This window comes from Pelodiscus sinensis, chromosome 4 (assembly GCF_052426305.1).
Source record: "Pelodiscus sinensis isolate ZL-2025 chromosome 4, ASM5242630v1, whole genome shotgun sequence".
Classification (NCBI taxonomy): domain Eukaryota; kingdom Metazoa; phylum Chordata; order Testudines; family Trionychidae; genus Pelodiscus; species Pelodiscus sinensis.
In genome coordinates, this window is record NC_143055.1 from 49,362,581 (window position 1) to 49,378,581 (window position 16,001).

The window sequence follows — 16,001 nt, forward strand, 5'->3', positions numbered from 1 at the left end:
TGACCAATCTGATTAGCTTCTATGATGGCTCTGTTGATATGGCAAAGTCAGTGGATGTGATATACCTTGACTTTAGCAAAGCTTTTGATACGGTCTCCCACAATATTCTTGCCAGCAAATTAAGGGAATATGGATTGGATTAATGGACTGTAAGATGGATGAAACCTGGCTAGACTGTTGGGCCCAACGGGCAGTGATCAACCTCTGACAAACCCATCTGACTTAGGCACACAACCAGATAGCATCTACTGGACAGCTTGCAGCATCAGATGTACATGAGTTTCCACTGAAAATAGATGCTGGTGAAGAAGAGATTTGTAAGAGTTTAACTTGATTGTGATGGGGCCTCTAGTTTCTTCTGCTCAATCAAGGAATCTAGCATCAAAACATTTGCTGCCATAGCCAAGATGTCTAAATTTGTATCTGACAAGGGATGGACAGATCACAATAGCTATCACTGCAGAGATAGTTTTCCACAAAAGCCTGTCCTGAGCAAGATGCATTGATAATGTTTCAATGGCAACTGCTGTTATTCACCCAATAGGTCCTCTGCTTATGTCCCTCTTTAAGGCTGGTGTAACAATGTGTAAAATGGACAAAGATAAATTAGGCATTAGCTGGAAGTCCACGCTGAAAGAATCCAGGAGCATACAACTACAGTGTACAGGAGATACAATGCAAATGATGGCTGGAAACAAATTCCATGCATCTAAAGTTGACTGCAGAATACTTGAGGGACATCCTAAAGGATAAAGCTAACTCTGTAGTCCAAGTTTTTAACATATGACAATAGTACCTGAAAACTCTGGAAAGCTCTGCCAGACGAGATTTAATGTTGGATGCAAGAAATTCCCGGTGACTAGAAGATGTCCTGTTACTCTATGGGGAAAAGATTTCTAAACATTGCATCCAACAAGCACTTACTACTAAAATTACTATGTGAATGTACATACGGTTCAAAATGTAATGTAGGAGCACAACAAACACACACAAACACACTTTCTTTCTAGAGGCCTTTTCAATAGTGAAGTAGCAAAGTCCATCATCAGTAGACTTGCCCTGAACTCAGAGGAAGCAGACACAGGGATGCTTGTGCATGTTGTGTGTCCCAATATGACTTTGGGGTATCTTGGTGTCAAATGAACCATAGTAGTTAAATCACCTAACACAGATGTTTTGAAACTTGCTATTCCTTCCTTTCCAAAAATGGGGCACACTGAAAACATGCACATTGAAATAGGCAGTTACCAGCACAACTGACATATCACTCCATATTTGCGCATGCAAACTGTGATTTACTCATTCCTGCAAAATACTTGCTGCCATATACACATTAACAAGATGTGACTCTATATCATCTCTATTTGATACTGGGGAGGGGAACAGGAGAGCGATTTTTGTTTAATGTCATCAAGGCAAAGGGAGCCATGACTTGAATCTCTTTTCAAATTGGAAGAGAATGACGACAGACCACAACTTCTGCAGCAAGGAAGTTGACAGCACTGCAGTATGACCAGACCAAGAAAGAAAAGGAGGCCCACAAAGATCTGAATTGCATGCACCATCATCTAATCATCAAACAGGACAATTGACTGCCAAACACCCACCATATGGGGACACTTTTAAAGCATCTTGTCATGAAAATATTTAAAAGTTTTTACATATTGGTTAATACCAGATATTGGATCAACATTACAACATGGATGGAAAAGGGAAGATGATGAACTACTTCCTGTATACTTTAAAAATCCAGTGGCATCTGAGTTTTTATAAGACCTCATTTGTTCATATACTAGTAGAATTACTGCACTGTGTCTGTACACAGAACAATCTTCCCTGCACAGAACTATGTACATGTCAAGACAATGAAGACTGTGATAACCCATGCACTCAAATCATAATGCAAAACAAGATGATCACTGTGTGGACTAGAAAGGTCACCATAACATTAAATTTGTAGAGGTATCCTTGAAATGTACCTATAGATTTTTGGTTTTACCCTTTAGACTGTTGTGAAACTCTTAAGATCAAGGAAATTCAGCTGTATGTTTTGAAATACAAAGATTCATAATGCAAATATTTCAAAGTGATAGTTTTAACAAGTTGATAAGTATCATTGTTTATCCCTATGTTAATGGCACCACCTTACAGCTCTACATCTTAAAGTAGACATAAACCTTCTCATTTATATATGGTGTGTATATAGCAAGAGGTTGCATGAAGGTGACCAATTTGGTTATATCTGTTGCTTGCATATAAAGAAATGCCCCTGAAGAACTTAAACAAAAAATTTACTTCATCGACTTCAAAACATGAAATCTGATTGCTAGAAAATAGTGCACTAAATCACTGTCCTGCTATCTAGTCTTCTACAGCTCCTCTCCCATCTCGACACTTTTTAGTCTACAAACACCTCAGAAGTAATTTAGGCCAGCCCCTTATGCTGTGGAAGGGCCGGGTCAAGTCACAAGTATCCCAGTCAGGTGTTTGTCCAACCTGTTTTTAAGATCTAGTCCACAACCTCCCTTGGAAGTCTATCCCAGAAACTACACTACTCTTACAACATTAGAACGTTTTTCCTAACAGCTAACAAATTTCCCTTGCTCCAGGATAAGTAATCATTATCTTAATTACTAATTAGATGTGCCTTCCATAGCTACAATCCTGCATGTGGGCAGCATAGCAGAAGAAAGGGGAGAGCTACAGACTGGACCTCTGGGATTTCTAGAGGAGCAGGGACACTGACCCTATCCTTGCATTCTCCAGTGCTAAGCACAACCCAGCATTTCCTTTCCAATGTGCAGCCTCCTGGCAGGGGGCAACCTGGAGAGCACAGGGAGAGGTACTACACAGCTCCAGCATCCAGGCTACCGCCTCCCCTCCCAGACCTCTGATGCAGTCCCTGCAGGCAAGCAGATTTGCAGGACTGTAGTCAGAGAATGCATATAGAATCATAAAATACTAGGACTGGAAGGGACATCGAGAAGTCATCAAGTCCAGTCCCTTGCCCTCATGGCAGGACCAAATACTGTCTAGACCATCCCTGATAGACATTTATCTAACCTACTCTTAAATATCTCCAGAGATGGGGATTCCACAACCTCCCTGGGCAATTTATTCCAGTGTTTGACTACCCTGACAGTTAGAAACTTTTTCCTAATGTCCAACCTAAACCTTCCTTGCTGCAGTTTAAGCCCATTGCTTCTTGTTCTATCCTCAGAGGCCAAGATGAACAAGTTTTTTCACTCCTCCTTATGACACCCTTTTAGATCCCTGAAAACTGCTATCATGTCCCCCCTTAATCTTCTCTTTTATAAACTAAACAAACCCAATTCTCTCAGCCTTCCTTCATAGGTCATGTTCTCTACACCTTTAATCATTCTTGTTGCTCTTCTCTGGACCCTCTCCAATTATTCCACATCTTTCTTGAAATGCAGTGCCCAGAATTGGACACAATATTCCAACTGAGGCCTAACCAGTGCAGAGTGCAGCAGAAGAATGACTTCTCATGTCTTGCTCACAACACACCTATTAATGCATCCCAGAATCATGTTTGCTTTCTTTGCAACTGCATCACACTGCTGACTCATATTCAACTTGTGGTCCACTATAACCCCTAGATCCCTTTCTGTCGTACTTCTCCCTAGACAGTCGCTTCCCATTCTGTATGTGTAAACTGATTGTTCCTTCCTAAGTGGAGCATTTTGCATTTGTCTTTATTAAACTTCATCCTGTTTACCTCAGACCATTTCTCCAATTTGTCCAGATTATTTTGAATTATGACCCTATCCTCCAGAGCAGTCGCAACCCCTCTCAGCTTGCTATCATCTATAAACCTAATAAGCGTACTTTTTATGCCAATATCTAAAATGTTGATGAAGATATTGAACAGAGCTGGTCCCAAAACAAACCCCTGCGGAACTCCACTTGTTATACCTTTCTAGCAGGATGGTGAACCATTAATAACTACTCTCTGAGTACGGTTATCCAGCCAGTTATGCACCCACCTTGTAGTAGCCCCATCTAAGTTGTATTTGCCTAGTTCATTGATAAGAATATCATGTGAGACTGTATCAAACGCCTTACTAAAGTCTAGGTATACCACGTCCACCACTTCTCCCTTATCCACAAGGCTCGTTATCCTATTAAAGAAAGCTATCAGATTGGTTTGACATGATTTGTTCTTTACAAATCCATGCTGGCTGTTCCCCATCATCTTGCCACCTTCCAAGTGTTTACAGATGATTTCCTTACTTACTTGCTCCATTATCTTCCCTGGCACAGAAGCTAAACTAACTGGTCTGTAGTTTCCTGGGTTGTTCTTATTTTCCTTTTTATAGATGGGCACTATATTTGCCCTTTTCCAATCTTTTGGAATCTCTCCTGTCCATGATTTTCCAAAGATGATAGAGGAGGTATCTGAGCCTCTAGCTATCAGCTCCTTGAGTATTCTAGGATGCATTTCATCAGGCCTTGGTGACTTGCAGACATCTAACTTTTCTAGGTGATTTTTAACTTGTTCTTTTTTTATTTTATCTTCTAAACCTACCCCCTTCCCACTAGCATTCCCTATGTTAGGCATTCCTTCAGACTTCTCAGTGAAGACCAAAACAAAGAAGTCATTGAGCATCTCTGTCATTTCCAAGTTTCCTGTTACTGTTTCTCATTCCTCACTGACCAGTGGGTCTACCCTCTCATTGGTCTTCCTCTTGCTTCTAATGTATTTATAAAAAGTCTTCTTGTTTCCCTTTATTCTCGTAGCTAGTTTGAGTTCATTTTGTGCCTTTGCCTTCCTAATCTTGCCCTTGCATTCCTGTGTTGTTTACCTTTATTCATCCTTTGTAATTTGTCCTACTTTCCATTTTTTATAGGACTCCTTTTTTATTTTTAGATCATGCAAGATCTTGTGATTAAGCCAAGGTGGTCTTTTGCCATATTTTTTATCTTTCCGATGCAGCGGAATAGCTTGCTTTTGGGCCCTTAAAAATGTCCCTTTGACAAACTGCCAACTCTCCTCAGTTGTTTTTCCCCCTCAGTCTTGATTCCCATAGGACCTTACCTATCAGCTCTCTGTGCTTACCAAAATCCGCATTCCTGATATCCACTGTCTCTATTTTGCTGTTCTCCCTTCTACCTTTCCTTAGAATTGTGAATTCTAGGATTTCATGATCACTTTCACCCAAGCTTCCTTCCACTTTCAAATATCTTAAGACTGCCTGCCCTGGCTGCAGCCCAACAAACCTGCTTCCAACAGGGTCTTTCTTCCAAAAGGAACACTTTCAATAAGTGGCATGCTATTGCCATTTCCAAATTCCATTAATATTAAAGTCAATGGGATGGATTGGTCCTGGAAAAGCATTGCTATTAATCAAAAGTCGTTAATATACAGGTTGGTATTACAGTAGAGTCTGTGTAATTGGAAGAATTGTAATCCCAATCAAAAAAACGAACAGAGAAAGAATAACCACCAACGAAGGTCAAAACAGACTAGTTGATTTTCAAGTTCAAGCCAAGCACATAAGCTCACTCACTATATTGTTTCAGTATTGCTGAAAATTAATGGAGAAGCAGCATTATTTTCCAAGAAATATTCATCCATTGGGAGTTCTACCTCCATTCCCCAAATGTTTGCCAATATCTACTAGAGTTTTATATGATTAACATACACTTTTTTTGACTGAAGCAGACTGGTGTAAAATACTATCAAAATATGCAATGTGGAGAGACCTAAGAAAAGTATTCCATTACATCTTGGAACTCGTTAAATGCTACTTTTCTCAGGCCATTCATATTATCTAGACAGCAGAATGGGGGGAGGGGGAGCGGGAGAAGAGTACTACTAGGTTACTTTCAGAAACCAGAGAGATACAGGATGGCCTTTCCTTTTTAAAAAGTCATGTCAGGTCTGTGTTCACAGGATACATGCACATACAAAGACTAGCCGGTCATGTAAAAAATGACTAACAAGATTTATTGTATCAAGACTTTTATATATAAAAGTCAAGAAAGAAAGAGAGGCAGTTTCTATGACTGTGTATAACAACTTAAACCAGTTACATTCAGTCGCATGGGACAGCTTGCAATTTGGTTAGTGTTCTTCCCATCTAATTAATAGATTATGAATTTCAGAATTCAGCTCCTATCATGATTTGGGAGTGGTTGATTAGTCTATTTTAAAAAGAGAAAAAAGTTCATGCGCAGATTTGGTTTGCTGTCATTCTTACAAAAAGCATGTCTTCCTCTGTTTTATTTTTGCTGTAACAATGTTGTAAATATGTTTTATAAAGCACTGTGCTTTCTTATACATCACTGCTAAGATTTTCACAAACTTGCTCATAGCTTTTGAAAAGCAATTTTAAGAGCAACTAACAGCTCCCACTGAAGTCAATATGTTACTGGACATTTTACACTTTTAAAGTCAGGCCCTTATTTAAGCACCAAAGTAGGGACATAGAAAGCCAACTGTTAGTCATGCAGTTTTAAAAGATTAAATCTTTAGACATTTAATCTTTGATTTTAAAAAAACAAGTTTGTCACAAAAAAATACTGACATACATATGAAAGGGTTTTTTAAAGTTATTGTAGGTATGACTACAGACCACAGTGGAGTGGACACAATGGCGTTAGTGGATATTTTTAAGGTATTCCAGTGAGAAATATTCAGCTTCCATTGGTTCTTTTATACAAGGCTCTGCTGGTTTCTATTCGGTCACTCTTCCTGTTGAATGTGATTTTAAATCATGAGGGGAATTACAGATTGTAGTATAGGAAAGATACCCATATATGTTTCCATGTATTTCAATCCAGATGATGGGAGCAAGGGGAAGACCCAAGTGCTAGCTGTCTCAGACTCAACACAGATTTGGCTATGATACTACTTATAAAAAAAAGGGGGGGTGGGAATCCAAGCAAGAGCACCCCAGGAAAGATTCTGACTATCATGTATTTCTTCACCATACAATGTTAGAGACTGAGTGGGGCAGGGAGCATCATGTTCAACATCAGCTGCCTCTGAACACTCAGCAATGCTCTGTGCACTCCATGCAACTATATTATTGTGCTGCTTCGAAAGATTATGATCTTCTGAATACAGGCCTCAGTATTAATATCCATGCTTCTGTCACCTGAATACTGGTTTACTGCAATGTGCTTTAAATGCAGCTACTCCTTAAAAATAATATTAGATGCTAATTAGGGATGTAAGTGACTAGTCAAATACACCCAAGGCTTATTGGGTAATCAAGTCACTACTCGACTAGTCACTCCCCCGCACTTCCTGCCTCTGTATCACACTGTAACCCCATGGAGCTCTTACTACCTTTAAAAGGCAGAGGCACAGCACTCAAGACCCTGTGTGAGTGGGGATTGCTTCAGTCCCCTCTTGCCCTGCATTCCCCACTGCACCTCTTACTACATTTAAAAGGCAGAAGTACAGCGGGGATAGCAAGCTATCCCACATGGTAGCAACTACTCAATGGAAATTCCATCGACTACTCAATTAGCTAATTAATCGAAATTTAACATCTCTAATACTAATACCTCTGCCAAGTTCCTCCCCTTCAGAGAACCCAGGAGTAGGGCCCTACCAAATTCACAGTAATGAAAAACATGTCGCAAACCATGAAATCTGGTTTTCTGTGTGCTTTACCTTCTACTATAATGATTTTATGGGGGACACCAGTGTTTCTCAAAGTGGGGATCCTGATCAAAAAGAGATATGCAGGGAGGCCACAAGGTTATTTTGGGGTGGCAGCGTGCAGTATTGCACTGCCTTCAGTGCTGGATGACTGGAGAGCTGTGGCCATTGGCCCAACTGAAGGAAGCACGCTCCCAGCAGCAACATAAAAGTACTGAACCATGACACACTTGCTTCTGCATTGCTTCTGGCAGGGGCTCTGCCTTTAGAAGGGGGTTCTTGGCCAGTTGCTGCCTCTCTCCAGCTCTCAAGTCAACTTCAAATACTAGCAGTAGCACAGAAAGGTGGCAGTACCACTACACCCACTCAGGGGCGGATGAGAGTGCCGCAGGGTCCCGGGCAGCGAAATTTCATGGGGCCTCCCCTTTGACACAGCGCATGCGCGGGGCCTCAGGAAGTGCGGGGCCCGGGGCAGCCGCCCCGCTCGCCCTGCCCTAAATCCGCCGCTGCACCCACCCATCTCCTTTTTTAATCAAGATCTGTAACACCATGACATTTCAGATTTAATAGCTGAAGTCATTAAATATATTATTTTTTAAATCCTATAACCATTACATTGACAAAAAATTATTGCAAATTTGGTAGGGCCCTACCTAGGAGCCTTGATCTGTACTGTCTACCAACTGACTAATGAATAAGGTGCTGGTTAAAGGTGCTGGTTTTTATCTATAAGTGGTTTAATAGCTAGTGGGGAGACTATTCTGTCTCCTCATATACTACAGGAACTTGTCAGTTAATGTTCAAGTTAATAACTCCCTGTGTTAGATAAAGTGATTGTATTCTTTACCATTTAAGGTGAAGGATACACTACTTTATTATGAACTTTTCCTGAAGATCTGCCAAAGCAAAGATCTAAAAAATAAAGTGACTATATCTACACAGAACACTTTATCTAGTTATTATGAAAGTGTAAATATTAATAGTGATGACCTATGTGAAATTGCCTTGAGCATACACAGAAAAAGTAAGTTTAATACAGCACACACAATTGTACCTACATGAAGGTTCACACTGAATTGTAGTTTTCAGAGATGTGATTAAGTTGCTCAGACCAAACACGGGGGAATTGCAATAAACGTTTTAATTGAGGTGTAACAAGAGCTTTGAGGTTTGGGTGAAGACAATTTTAAAATCACCCTGCACTATTAGAAACCACCACATACCTATATGTTTTGCTACTTCAGAGAGACTCACACTAGTCTAATTTAGCTAAACTGAAACACAGAAAGTTAAGCCACAAAACTAGTTTCTTAGAATTATTTCAATTTTAACCTGAGTCTCTAGGCAAGAATTGGAAGGTCAGGAAGGTGAGAGAATGACTCTCAGAAGTCTTTAAAAAAAGCCAAAATACAACTTAGACTAGCAACAATGAAGACAACAGTACTAGCAACGATAGTGGTTTGTGTGATGAGCACACCCATCCACTGGTAAGCTGATTACTTATGATACTTGTGGTTTAATTAAACTCAAACTTTGTCAGGGAGGAGATATTTGTTTCTGTCCTAAAATACTTGCTTACTAACCTGCCATGTAAGTGCTCTCAAAATATTTTGTTTCCTTCCGGTAACAGCATGACAAGATAAGAATCACTGTGTGGTTTTCCAACACCTGCATTGTAGTCTTCCAGAGATTGTAAAGTATTAAAGTTACAATTTACACTAGTAGTGAGAGTGCAACACTGTAACAAAGTATAGAAACAAGAGTATATTGGGGAAATAGTTCTTAAAATGAACTTCAACACAATACCATTGCGTTAATCAATTTACAATAACTGCTAGTTTATTGCTGAGTCCAGTACTCTAAGGATGTTAAAGCAGTTAAGCAGTAAACAATACCACTTAACAGGTTAACCATTTTAACCTAGGTCCTGCCACCCAGCCCAACCAGTCACAGCTGTGGGGCCCCACTTCTGGCCCTACTGACACCATGGGGTCCTGTAGCCCAGCCCACTAGCCCCACCATTCCTGGGGCTGATGAGGCTAACTGCTGCCAGAGTTAACTGGCAAAGGCCAGTTAACCAGTAAACAGACTGGTAAGTCTCATATTTACTGGGATAATTACCAGTTAGCATCCCTATTTATTACCCTGTTCCCCTCTCTCTCTCCCAAAACTAAGTGGCTCTTCATTCTGGCACCTAAAGAGCAGAGTATAAAAGTGGTTCCCAACTTTTTTGATACCAGGGACTGACAAACCCATTCACAAACTTTCGGCAGACTGGTAACATTTTATTTGCATATTCAATGCATATCCAGTACCTGCCCTGCCCCCCTCACCTAGCCGTGCTCTGCCTCCCAGTTGCCAGCATTGCGCCTGCTCTAAGGCTGACATGCCAGGCTCCCCTCAGCCCTCCCGCCATTCAGCAAAAAGCTCTTCTGTGTCCGGGAACAGACTGCGCCCTGGACCTGCTGGGCCTGGCGACAGCCCAGCCATGACACATGCAGAGGATCTACAGTGTCTGTGGCACAAGCCACAAGGGCAGGCACACATTTCTGGTGGCTTGAGAGTTCCTCCCCAGACCGTTAACAGTCAGGACCTACAGGAGCAGGGTCACTCAGCCCACATGCGTCACAGGCTCATGGCACCCACCCAACAGCCGGTGGTACTAGCCCCCCTGATACCCACTGGCTTGAGTAAGGGAGCCCTGGCTCCCCCCACACAACTCAAACCAGTGCTGCTGGCTGCAGTGTCCCGGAACACTGGGAAAGCAGCCAGACATGTGGTGCAGGCTGGAGCCAGCAGGGAAGACCCTGTAGGGCAGGGGTTCTCAAACTTTGTGATACCGTGATCCCCCTCTAAGTTGCTCACAACCCTGTTTGAGAAACGCGGCTGTAGGGGAAGCTGCGCTCTGCTAGAGGTGTGGAAGTTGCAGTCATCCAGCGCAGCTCCCCGGGGCCTCTAACCTGATTCTCCTTGGTATCTTTAAAGGCATGGCTGCAAAAGCTCTGCTCCCTGGTCCTAAACATGCCACACTCAATGAAAAGAACTCGGGGCAGCCGCCCGCCATGCAGCCCGCTGGCTAGGCCATATAGCTGCTACCAGAGCTGAAATCAAGGCCATGATGAGGCTGCCCCAGTAGGGGCAACCTCACCACAGCCCAGCTCCAGACACAGCACATGGGGCAGTCCACAGTGCCACTCACAATGGGAGGAGAATTTTCAGTGTGTGCACAGGTGCACACCTCATAGAAAATGGAGCTCTGCAGTGGGTGGGGAGCTGGGGAAGTGGCCAGTCAGAGCACTGTGGCCCAGCAGGCAAGGGTTCATGACTTGCCACTGGTCCGTGGACCGGTGGTTGAAAACTGCTGATGTACAGGACACCTAAAGTAAATATTTGTATCAACTGACTACTTTTTTACTATTTAGATATCTAAATCCATGAAAATGTTATGAAAAAATTTATAAAACAACAGTAGAGTTTTGGAGAAGCATGGTATATGCAAGATGATTGTGTCTTTTTTAAGTTACCACAGATTAGACTCACGGTACAAAATGATAATTTGCTATGGTGTACATCTTTTCTAGTTGTCTGATCCTAAATAGGCTCAGACTCAAGAGTGATTTTTTTTTCAGTCTCTACAACTGAAATCTATGTATAGCTGTTGCGTCTGCAACCTGTTATTCTCAACAATCTACCAAAATCCAGTTTGATGATCTATTGTCAAAGGCTTACTTCATTTGTTTTGTTAGGTCTCCACAATGGTGCCCTGCTCTCAAATGAGTCTGAGGGCATTTTATCTGAAGAGACATTGCTGGCTCTGGCAGTATCATTTTTTAATAATTAAGAGAAGGAAATGTGCATTTTCTGGGTGACTGATTATGATTTATTTTGTCTAAATTCTGTACTTTTAAGAATTTGTTACATTTGCCTAAAATAGCACTATAACAGATCAAACTCCAAAATAAATAGATGTCTCACAGGTGCAGCTTAGGAATGTTAAATATCAGTTAACTCAATAGTCGAGTAACCTCATGAATTCTTATCAGTTAGTCAACTATTCTATAATCCCCAGAGGCAGGGCCGGCAGCCAGTACACTCTGGCTCCACTACCAAGGAGCCCCCTTCCACTCTGCACAACTGCCTCTGTATCAGAGGCAGCAGCGTGGTGTGCCAGGCGAGAGCTGGGCCGCAAGGAGGGCCAGTTTAAAAACCAGCTCCCATTGCAGACTTGCCACCTGTCACCCTGTACTACTGCCTCTAATAAAGAGGCAGCAGAGTGGGGTGGCAGCAGACTGGGCTGAGCTGTTCAACCCAGCAGGAGCCAGAACTAAGCTGGGCTGTCTACCCGCCTGGCTCCTAATACACTTTAAATGCAGAGCCACAGTGCTGGTAGGTCCCCAACCCATCACAAGCCAGAACTGAGCTGTTGGCCAGCCTGCTAAAAAAAAATTACTGACAAGGGGGAAAGGAGGGAGTCGTGTGTAATCTATAACATTAACTGAAAAGCTTTTGCTTATCGGTTAATCAACTACACTATTACATCCCTAATGCAGCTGTACCCATGCAATTTAGATAGTATCTGCTACTCTTTCAGATAGGTTAATTTTTAAAAAAAATCATGCATAGTAATAAAGCTTAGAATTTTGTCTATACAATTGAATAGCTTTTATTAAATGGGACCTGCTACTATAGTTAAGTTTGCTGAAAAGGTGCTGGATTGTTTTTGGTTCTGTTTTGTTTTTAAATCCAGATGCCTCTGCTAGTTTTATCAGAAATTGTAATGTATATTTATTGCCATGCTAAGATCTAGGTATCACCATTAAGCCACCACAACTACTACAAATAAACTGCAGTTGTAAAAGCCGCAAACTGTGTTTGGATATAAATACCTTACAATCAAAATAAAGTGTAAGAAGTGGGGAAGGGGTGGGAGATGAAACATGTGGCCACATGTTTCCTTAGCTTAGGACCTACTTGATGCCAGAGTTTGAACTGGGCTTTGAAAGTGTCTTTCTTCTCCACCTCCTTCCCCCACCAGGAAGCCTGTCAAAACAAGCCATTTCTCTCAGTCCCCGTTTCAGTGTCCATTGAAAGCAGTCCCAGGCTAGATTCAGCAGCCTCTCACACAGCACCTAACAGAGATTATTTACTTTGTTACCAAACCCTAGAGAGCGCCCAGGAAACAATGTTTCACCCTCAGTGCACAGGCTTTCTCCTGATGTCCCTGAGGTGCAGGCACCGGCCGAGAGGGAGCCAGTCTGGTGTAGGAATTGGGGCGGGGTGGTCCCAACAGCTATTTCGCTCCGCTTTGCCCCACCACTACTGGAAACAGGCCCTCCAGTGTGAAAAGCCCGCAAGGCGCCAAGCAGGCGACAGCTCCCCTTGGAGAAGGCCAGAAGCCCCTCGGGATGCGGGGACCTTGTTATGCCAGCGACACCAGCCAGGGAGGTCCCACGCCGCCGCCCGAGGCCACAGTCGCCTTCAGTTGTGCGCAGACCCTGCCGGTGCGCCAGGCAACGATGCCCTGGGGAGCGCCCTGCTTGGAGAGAGTGGGCGGGGAAGACGGGCAACCGAAGGCAGCCGCTCCTCGAAAACTACGATCACGGCTGTGCTGTGACTGTTAAGAGGCCGGGAAGCGCACCCTCCCGCACCAGAGAGTAGCATCGGGCAAAAGGAAAGTGTCAGTCCCGAGGGGCGCCCTCTTACTCCCCCGTAGCCCAGCCGCCAAGCGGCGCTCGCCTATTAAAGACACAGGTGAACTCAGAGGGCGCAAGGCGGGGGGGGGTGTTCAAACTGCCCTGCTCGGGGAGCGGGAACTGGCGCTGCGCGCAGCCCGGTGGCACTGCAGGGGAACTCTCCCAACAGCCACCCCGAGCTGTAAACAAAGCAGCCCAAGCCAGGGCCCGCTCCATAGACACGGCGCTCGCGCTGCCTTGTTTACAACGGGTCGCGCGGCGGCGGTTCCCCCTAACGTTCTATTTCCGTTGGAAGCAGACGGGCTGCCCAGCCCATTCATGAATGAGTCCCCCCCACACACCCCCGCGCCAAGTTACCTACCCCACCGATTAAAGCGTTTCTCGCTCCACTACTCCACCACCGCTGAGAACTCCCGCACTCCACAGCACCCCGGGCACTACGGCCCCTTTAAGGACTAGTCCGATAGGAACAGATTGGTAAATTAAATCTCCAGCGGCGTCTCCCCCGGCTTTATCCTGATTGCTCCTTCCCTCTCTCGATAACTCGACGGTCCGGCTCCGTCCTCCCGCCTCCTCTCCCTCCCCATTGGCAAACAGCTCTCAAACAGGAACAAACACTAATTGGTGAAAGTGGGTAACATTCCTCCCCTCTTACTCATCCTGATTGGTTCCTAGGGTCAATCCCTCCCTGAGGCGGCCAATCGTCTCAACCAATCACTCCGCCATGTGGCGGCTATGCTCTTCCTATTCGTTACGTAGACTAGCTTCCTGTGACACTGATTGGCCAAGACGAAAGTCGGTCGACTACGGGAAGCGCTCAGACAGTTCAGAGTCCGCCCATGTCTTTGTGCACTGAAGGAGGCTGGGAAATGAGCTTCTAACGAAAAATGAGTGCCTAGCCCTTTAAATTTCTTCTGAAGTGCTAGGGACTGTATAACAAGTCTTATGCTCCAAGCACAGCCCCGGCCAACCTACTAGACTAGTGGCCACCAACCAGTAGATAAGGATCTACCCATAGATCTTTGAGCTTCTCACAAGTGATCCTGACTGGTTTGGACAGGAAGCTATTAAGTGCTGGCACTTCGTTTGCCCTTCCACCCACTGTCACTGCTCCTGCTCTCTGCCTTACAGCTGCCCCCCTGGGAGCCTCCTTCTTGTTCTGTAAGGTGTGGGATGGAGAAGAGGCAGCGCTGATGTCAGGGTGTCCCTCCTGCCCCCACTCCTGTACCCCACTCATTCTCACAAACACACACCGTCCTTCACTCTCATCTCCTGATCCAAAATGTACATGGGGGTTATTACTTCTTTTACTGCTTGCAAAGTGGGTTAGTTTTGATATTTGACTGGTTTGTGAATTTCATAATGCTCATTTCTCTCTTACACTTAAATGTAATTCTTTGAGTAGTGAATTCTAAAATGCCTAACCTGTTGGGCTGGAGTAATTATCCCTGTGGTAATTGCTGCTCCTGGAAGTAGCTGGCATGTCTCTGCCGCCCCTGAGAAAGGCAGAGCAGGAAGTTTCCATATGCTGTCCTTGCATACAGACACCACTCCTCCAGCTACCATTGGAAACTGGAAACCAGGGCCAGTAGAAGCTGTGGGCTCAGTGTTTGTAGATGAGGGGCAGCACATGGTGCCATGGAGCCATTGCTGTACATGCCAGCTGCTTTCAGGAGTGGTGCAGGGCCAGGGCAGGAGTAAGCCTGCCTTAACCCCACTGCTCCACTACCCAGAAGCTGTCTCAGTTAAACAGTGCCCAGCCCATACCTGCTTCCTGAACTCCTCTCTCAGCCCCAAACCTTCTCCTGCCCCCAACCTCCTTCCCAGAGCTTGCACCCCATGACACCTCCTGGACCCCAATCCGCCACCCTGGGCTAAGCCCAGAGCCCCTCCCATACTCCAAACTCCTTGGCCGAAGACCAGCGCCTGCACCCTAACCCCCTACCCCAGCCTGGTGAAAGTGAGTGAGGATGGAGGAGGAAGGGGGATGGAATGAGTAGGGTGAGGCCTCGGAGAAGAGGTGGAGCAGGGGCAGGGCCTCAAAGAAGGGGCTGGAAGGAAATGGTGCAATGGTATTTGGATTTGAGATAGATCTTACATTGCACTTACATTGAAAAAGCGATCTTGTGGTTAAAAAGGTTGGAGACCACTGCCCTAGACCAAAAGTTCCAAAAACTGCTTTGCCAGCTGGGACTAGTTGAAATTGGATTTATAGGTGGCCCCCAACTTGCGAAGTGATCGGTTCCTGGGGAAGCATAGCAAGTCGGGGACGTCGTAACTCGAACCTTCATTTAAGATCGGTGTTGTGCGCTGTCATAAATGTGGGATGAGGACTTAAGTCGGGGGGGTTCGGCCCCTTCCACACTTACAAAAATGATTGTAAGTGCGGGCAAAGGGGGGAAGCATCACAACTCGGGCAGTCGCATCTCAGGGGTTTCCTGTACAGCGGGGCTTCAGACCTGTTAGTCACCAAGCATACTCTGGGAACCATATATGGTAACAAGAGCAATAACTAATAATTAAAATGTCTGAGATTCAAACTGAAACACTGCATTGAAGGTCATGTAGAGTTTTGAGGGATGTCAGATTTAGAAAATACCAAGATCATTTGTAAGTTTCAGTTCAACTGAAGAGTAATGTATGGAGTCAAATGTGTAATTTTACTTTTCATG

General features: G+C 44.3%; 1 protein-coding gene across 3 annotated transcripts in view; it reads right to left on the minus strand.

Annotated features, from left to right (window-relative positions):
• The window catches only part of FRYL (FRY like transcription coactivator), a 394,001-nt gene extending 380,082 nt beyond the window's left edge, over positions 1–13,919 (minus strand). For 2 of the 3 annotated variants that reach the window (XM_075930452.2, XM_075930453.2), the window contains exon 1: positions 13,691–13,919. The gene's annotated coding sequence lies outside the window, so the exon portion shown is untranslated. Of the gene's footprint in view, positions 1–12,607; positions 12,766–13,690 lie in introns of all 3 variants that reach the window. The other variant, XM_075930454.2, reaches the window with a different exon arrangement.
• Positions 13,920–16,001: the final 2,082 nt, after the last annotated feature.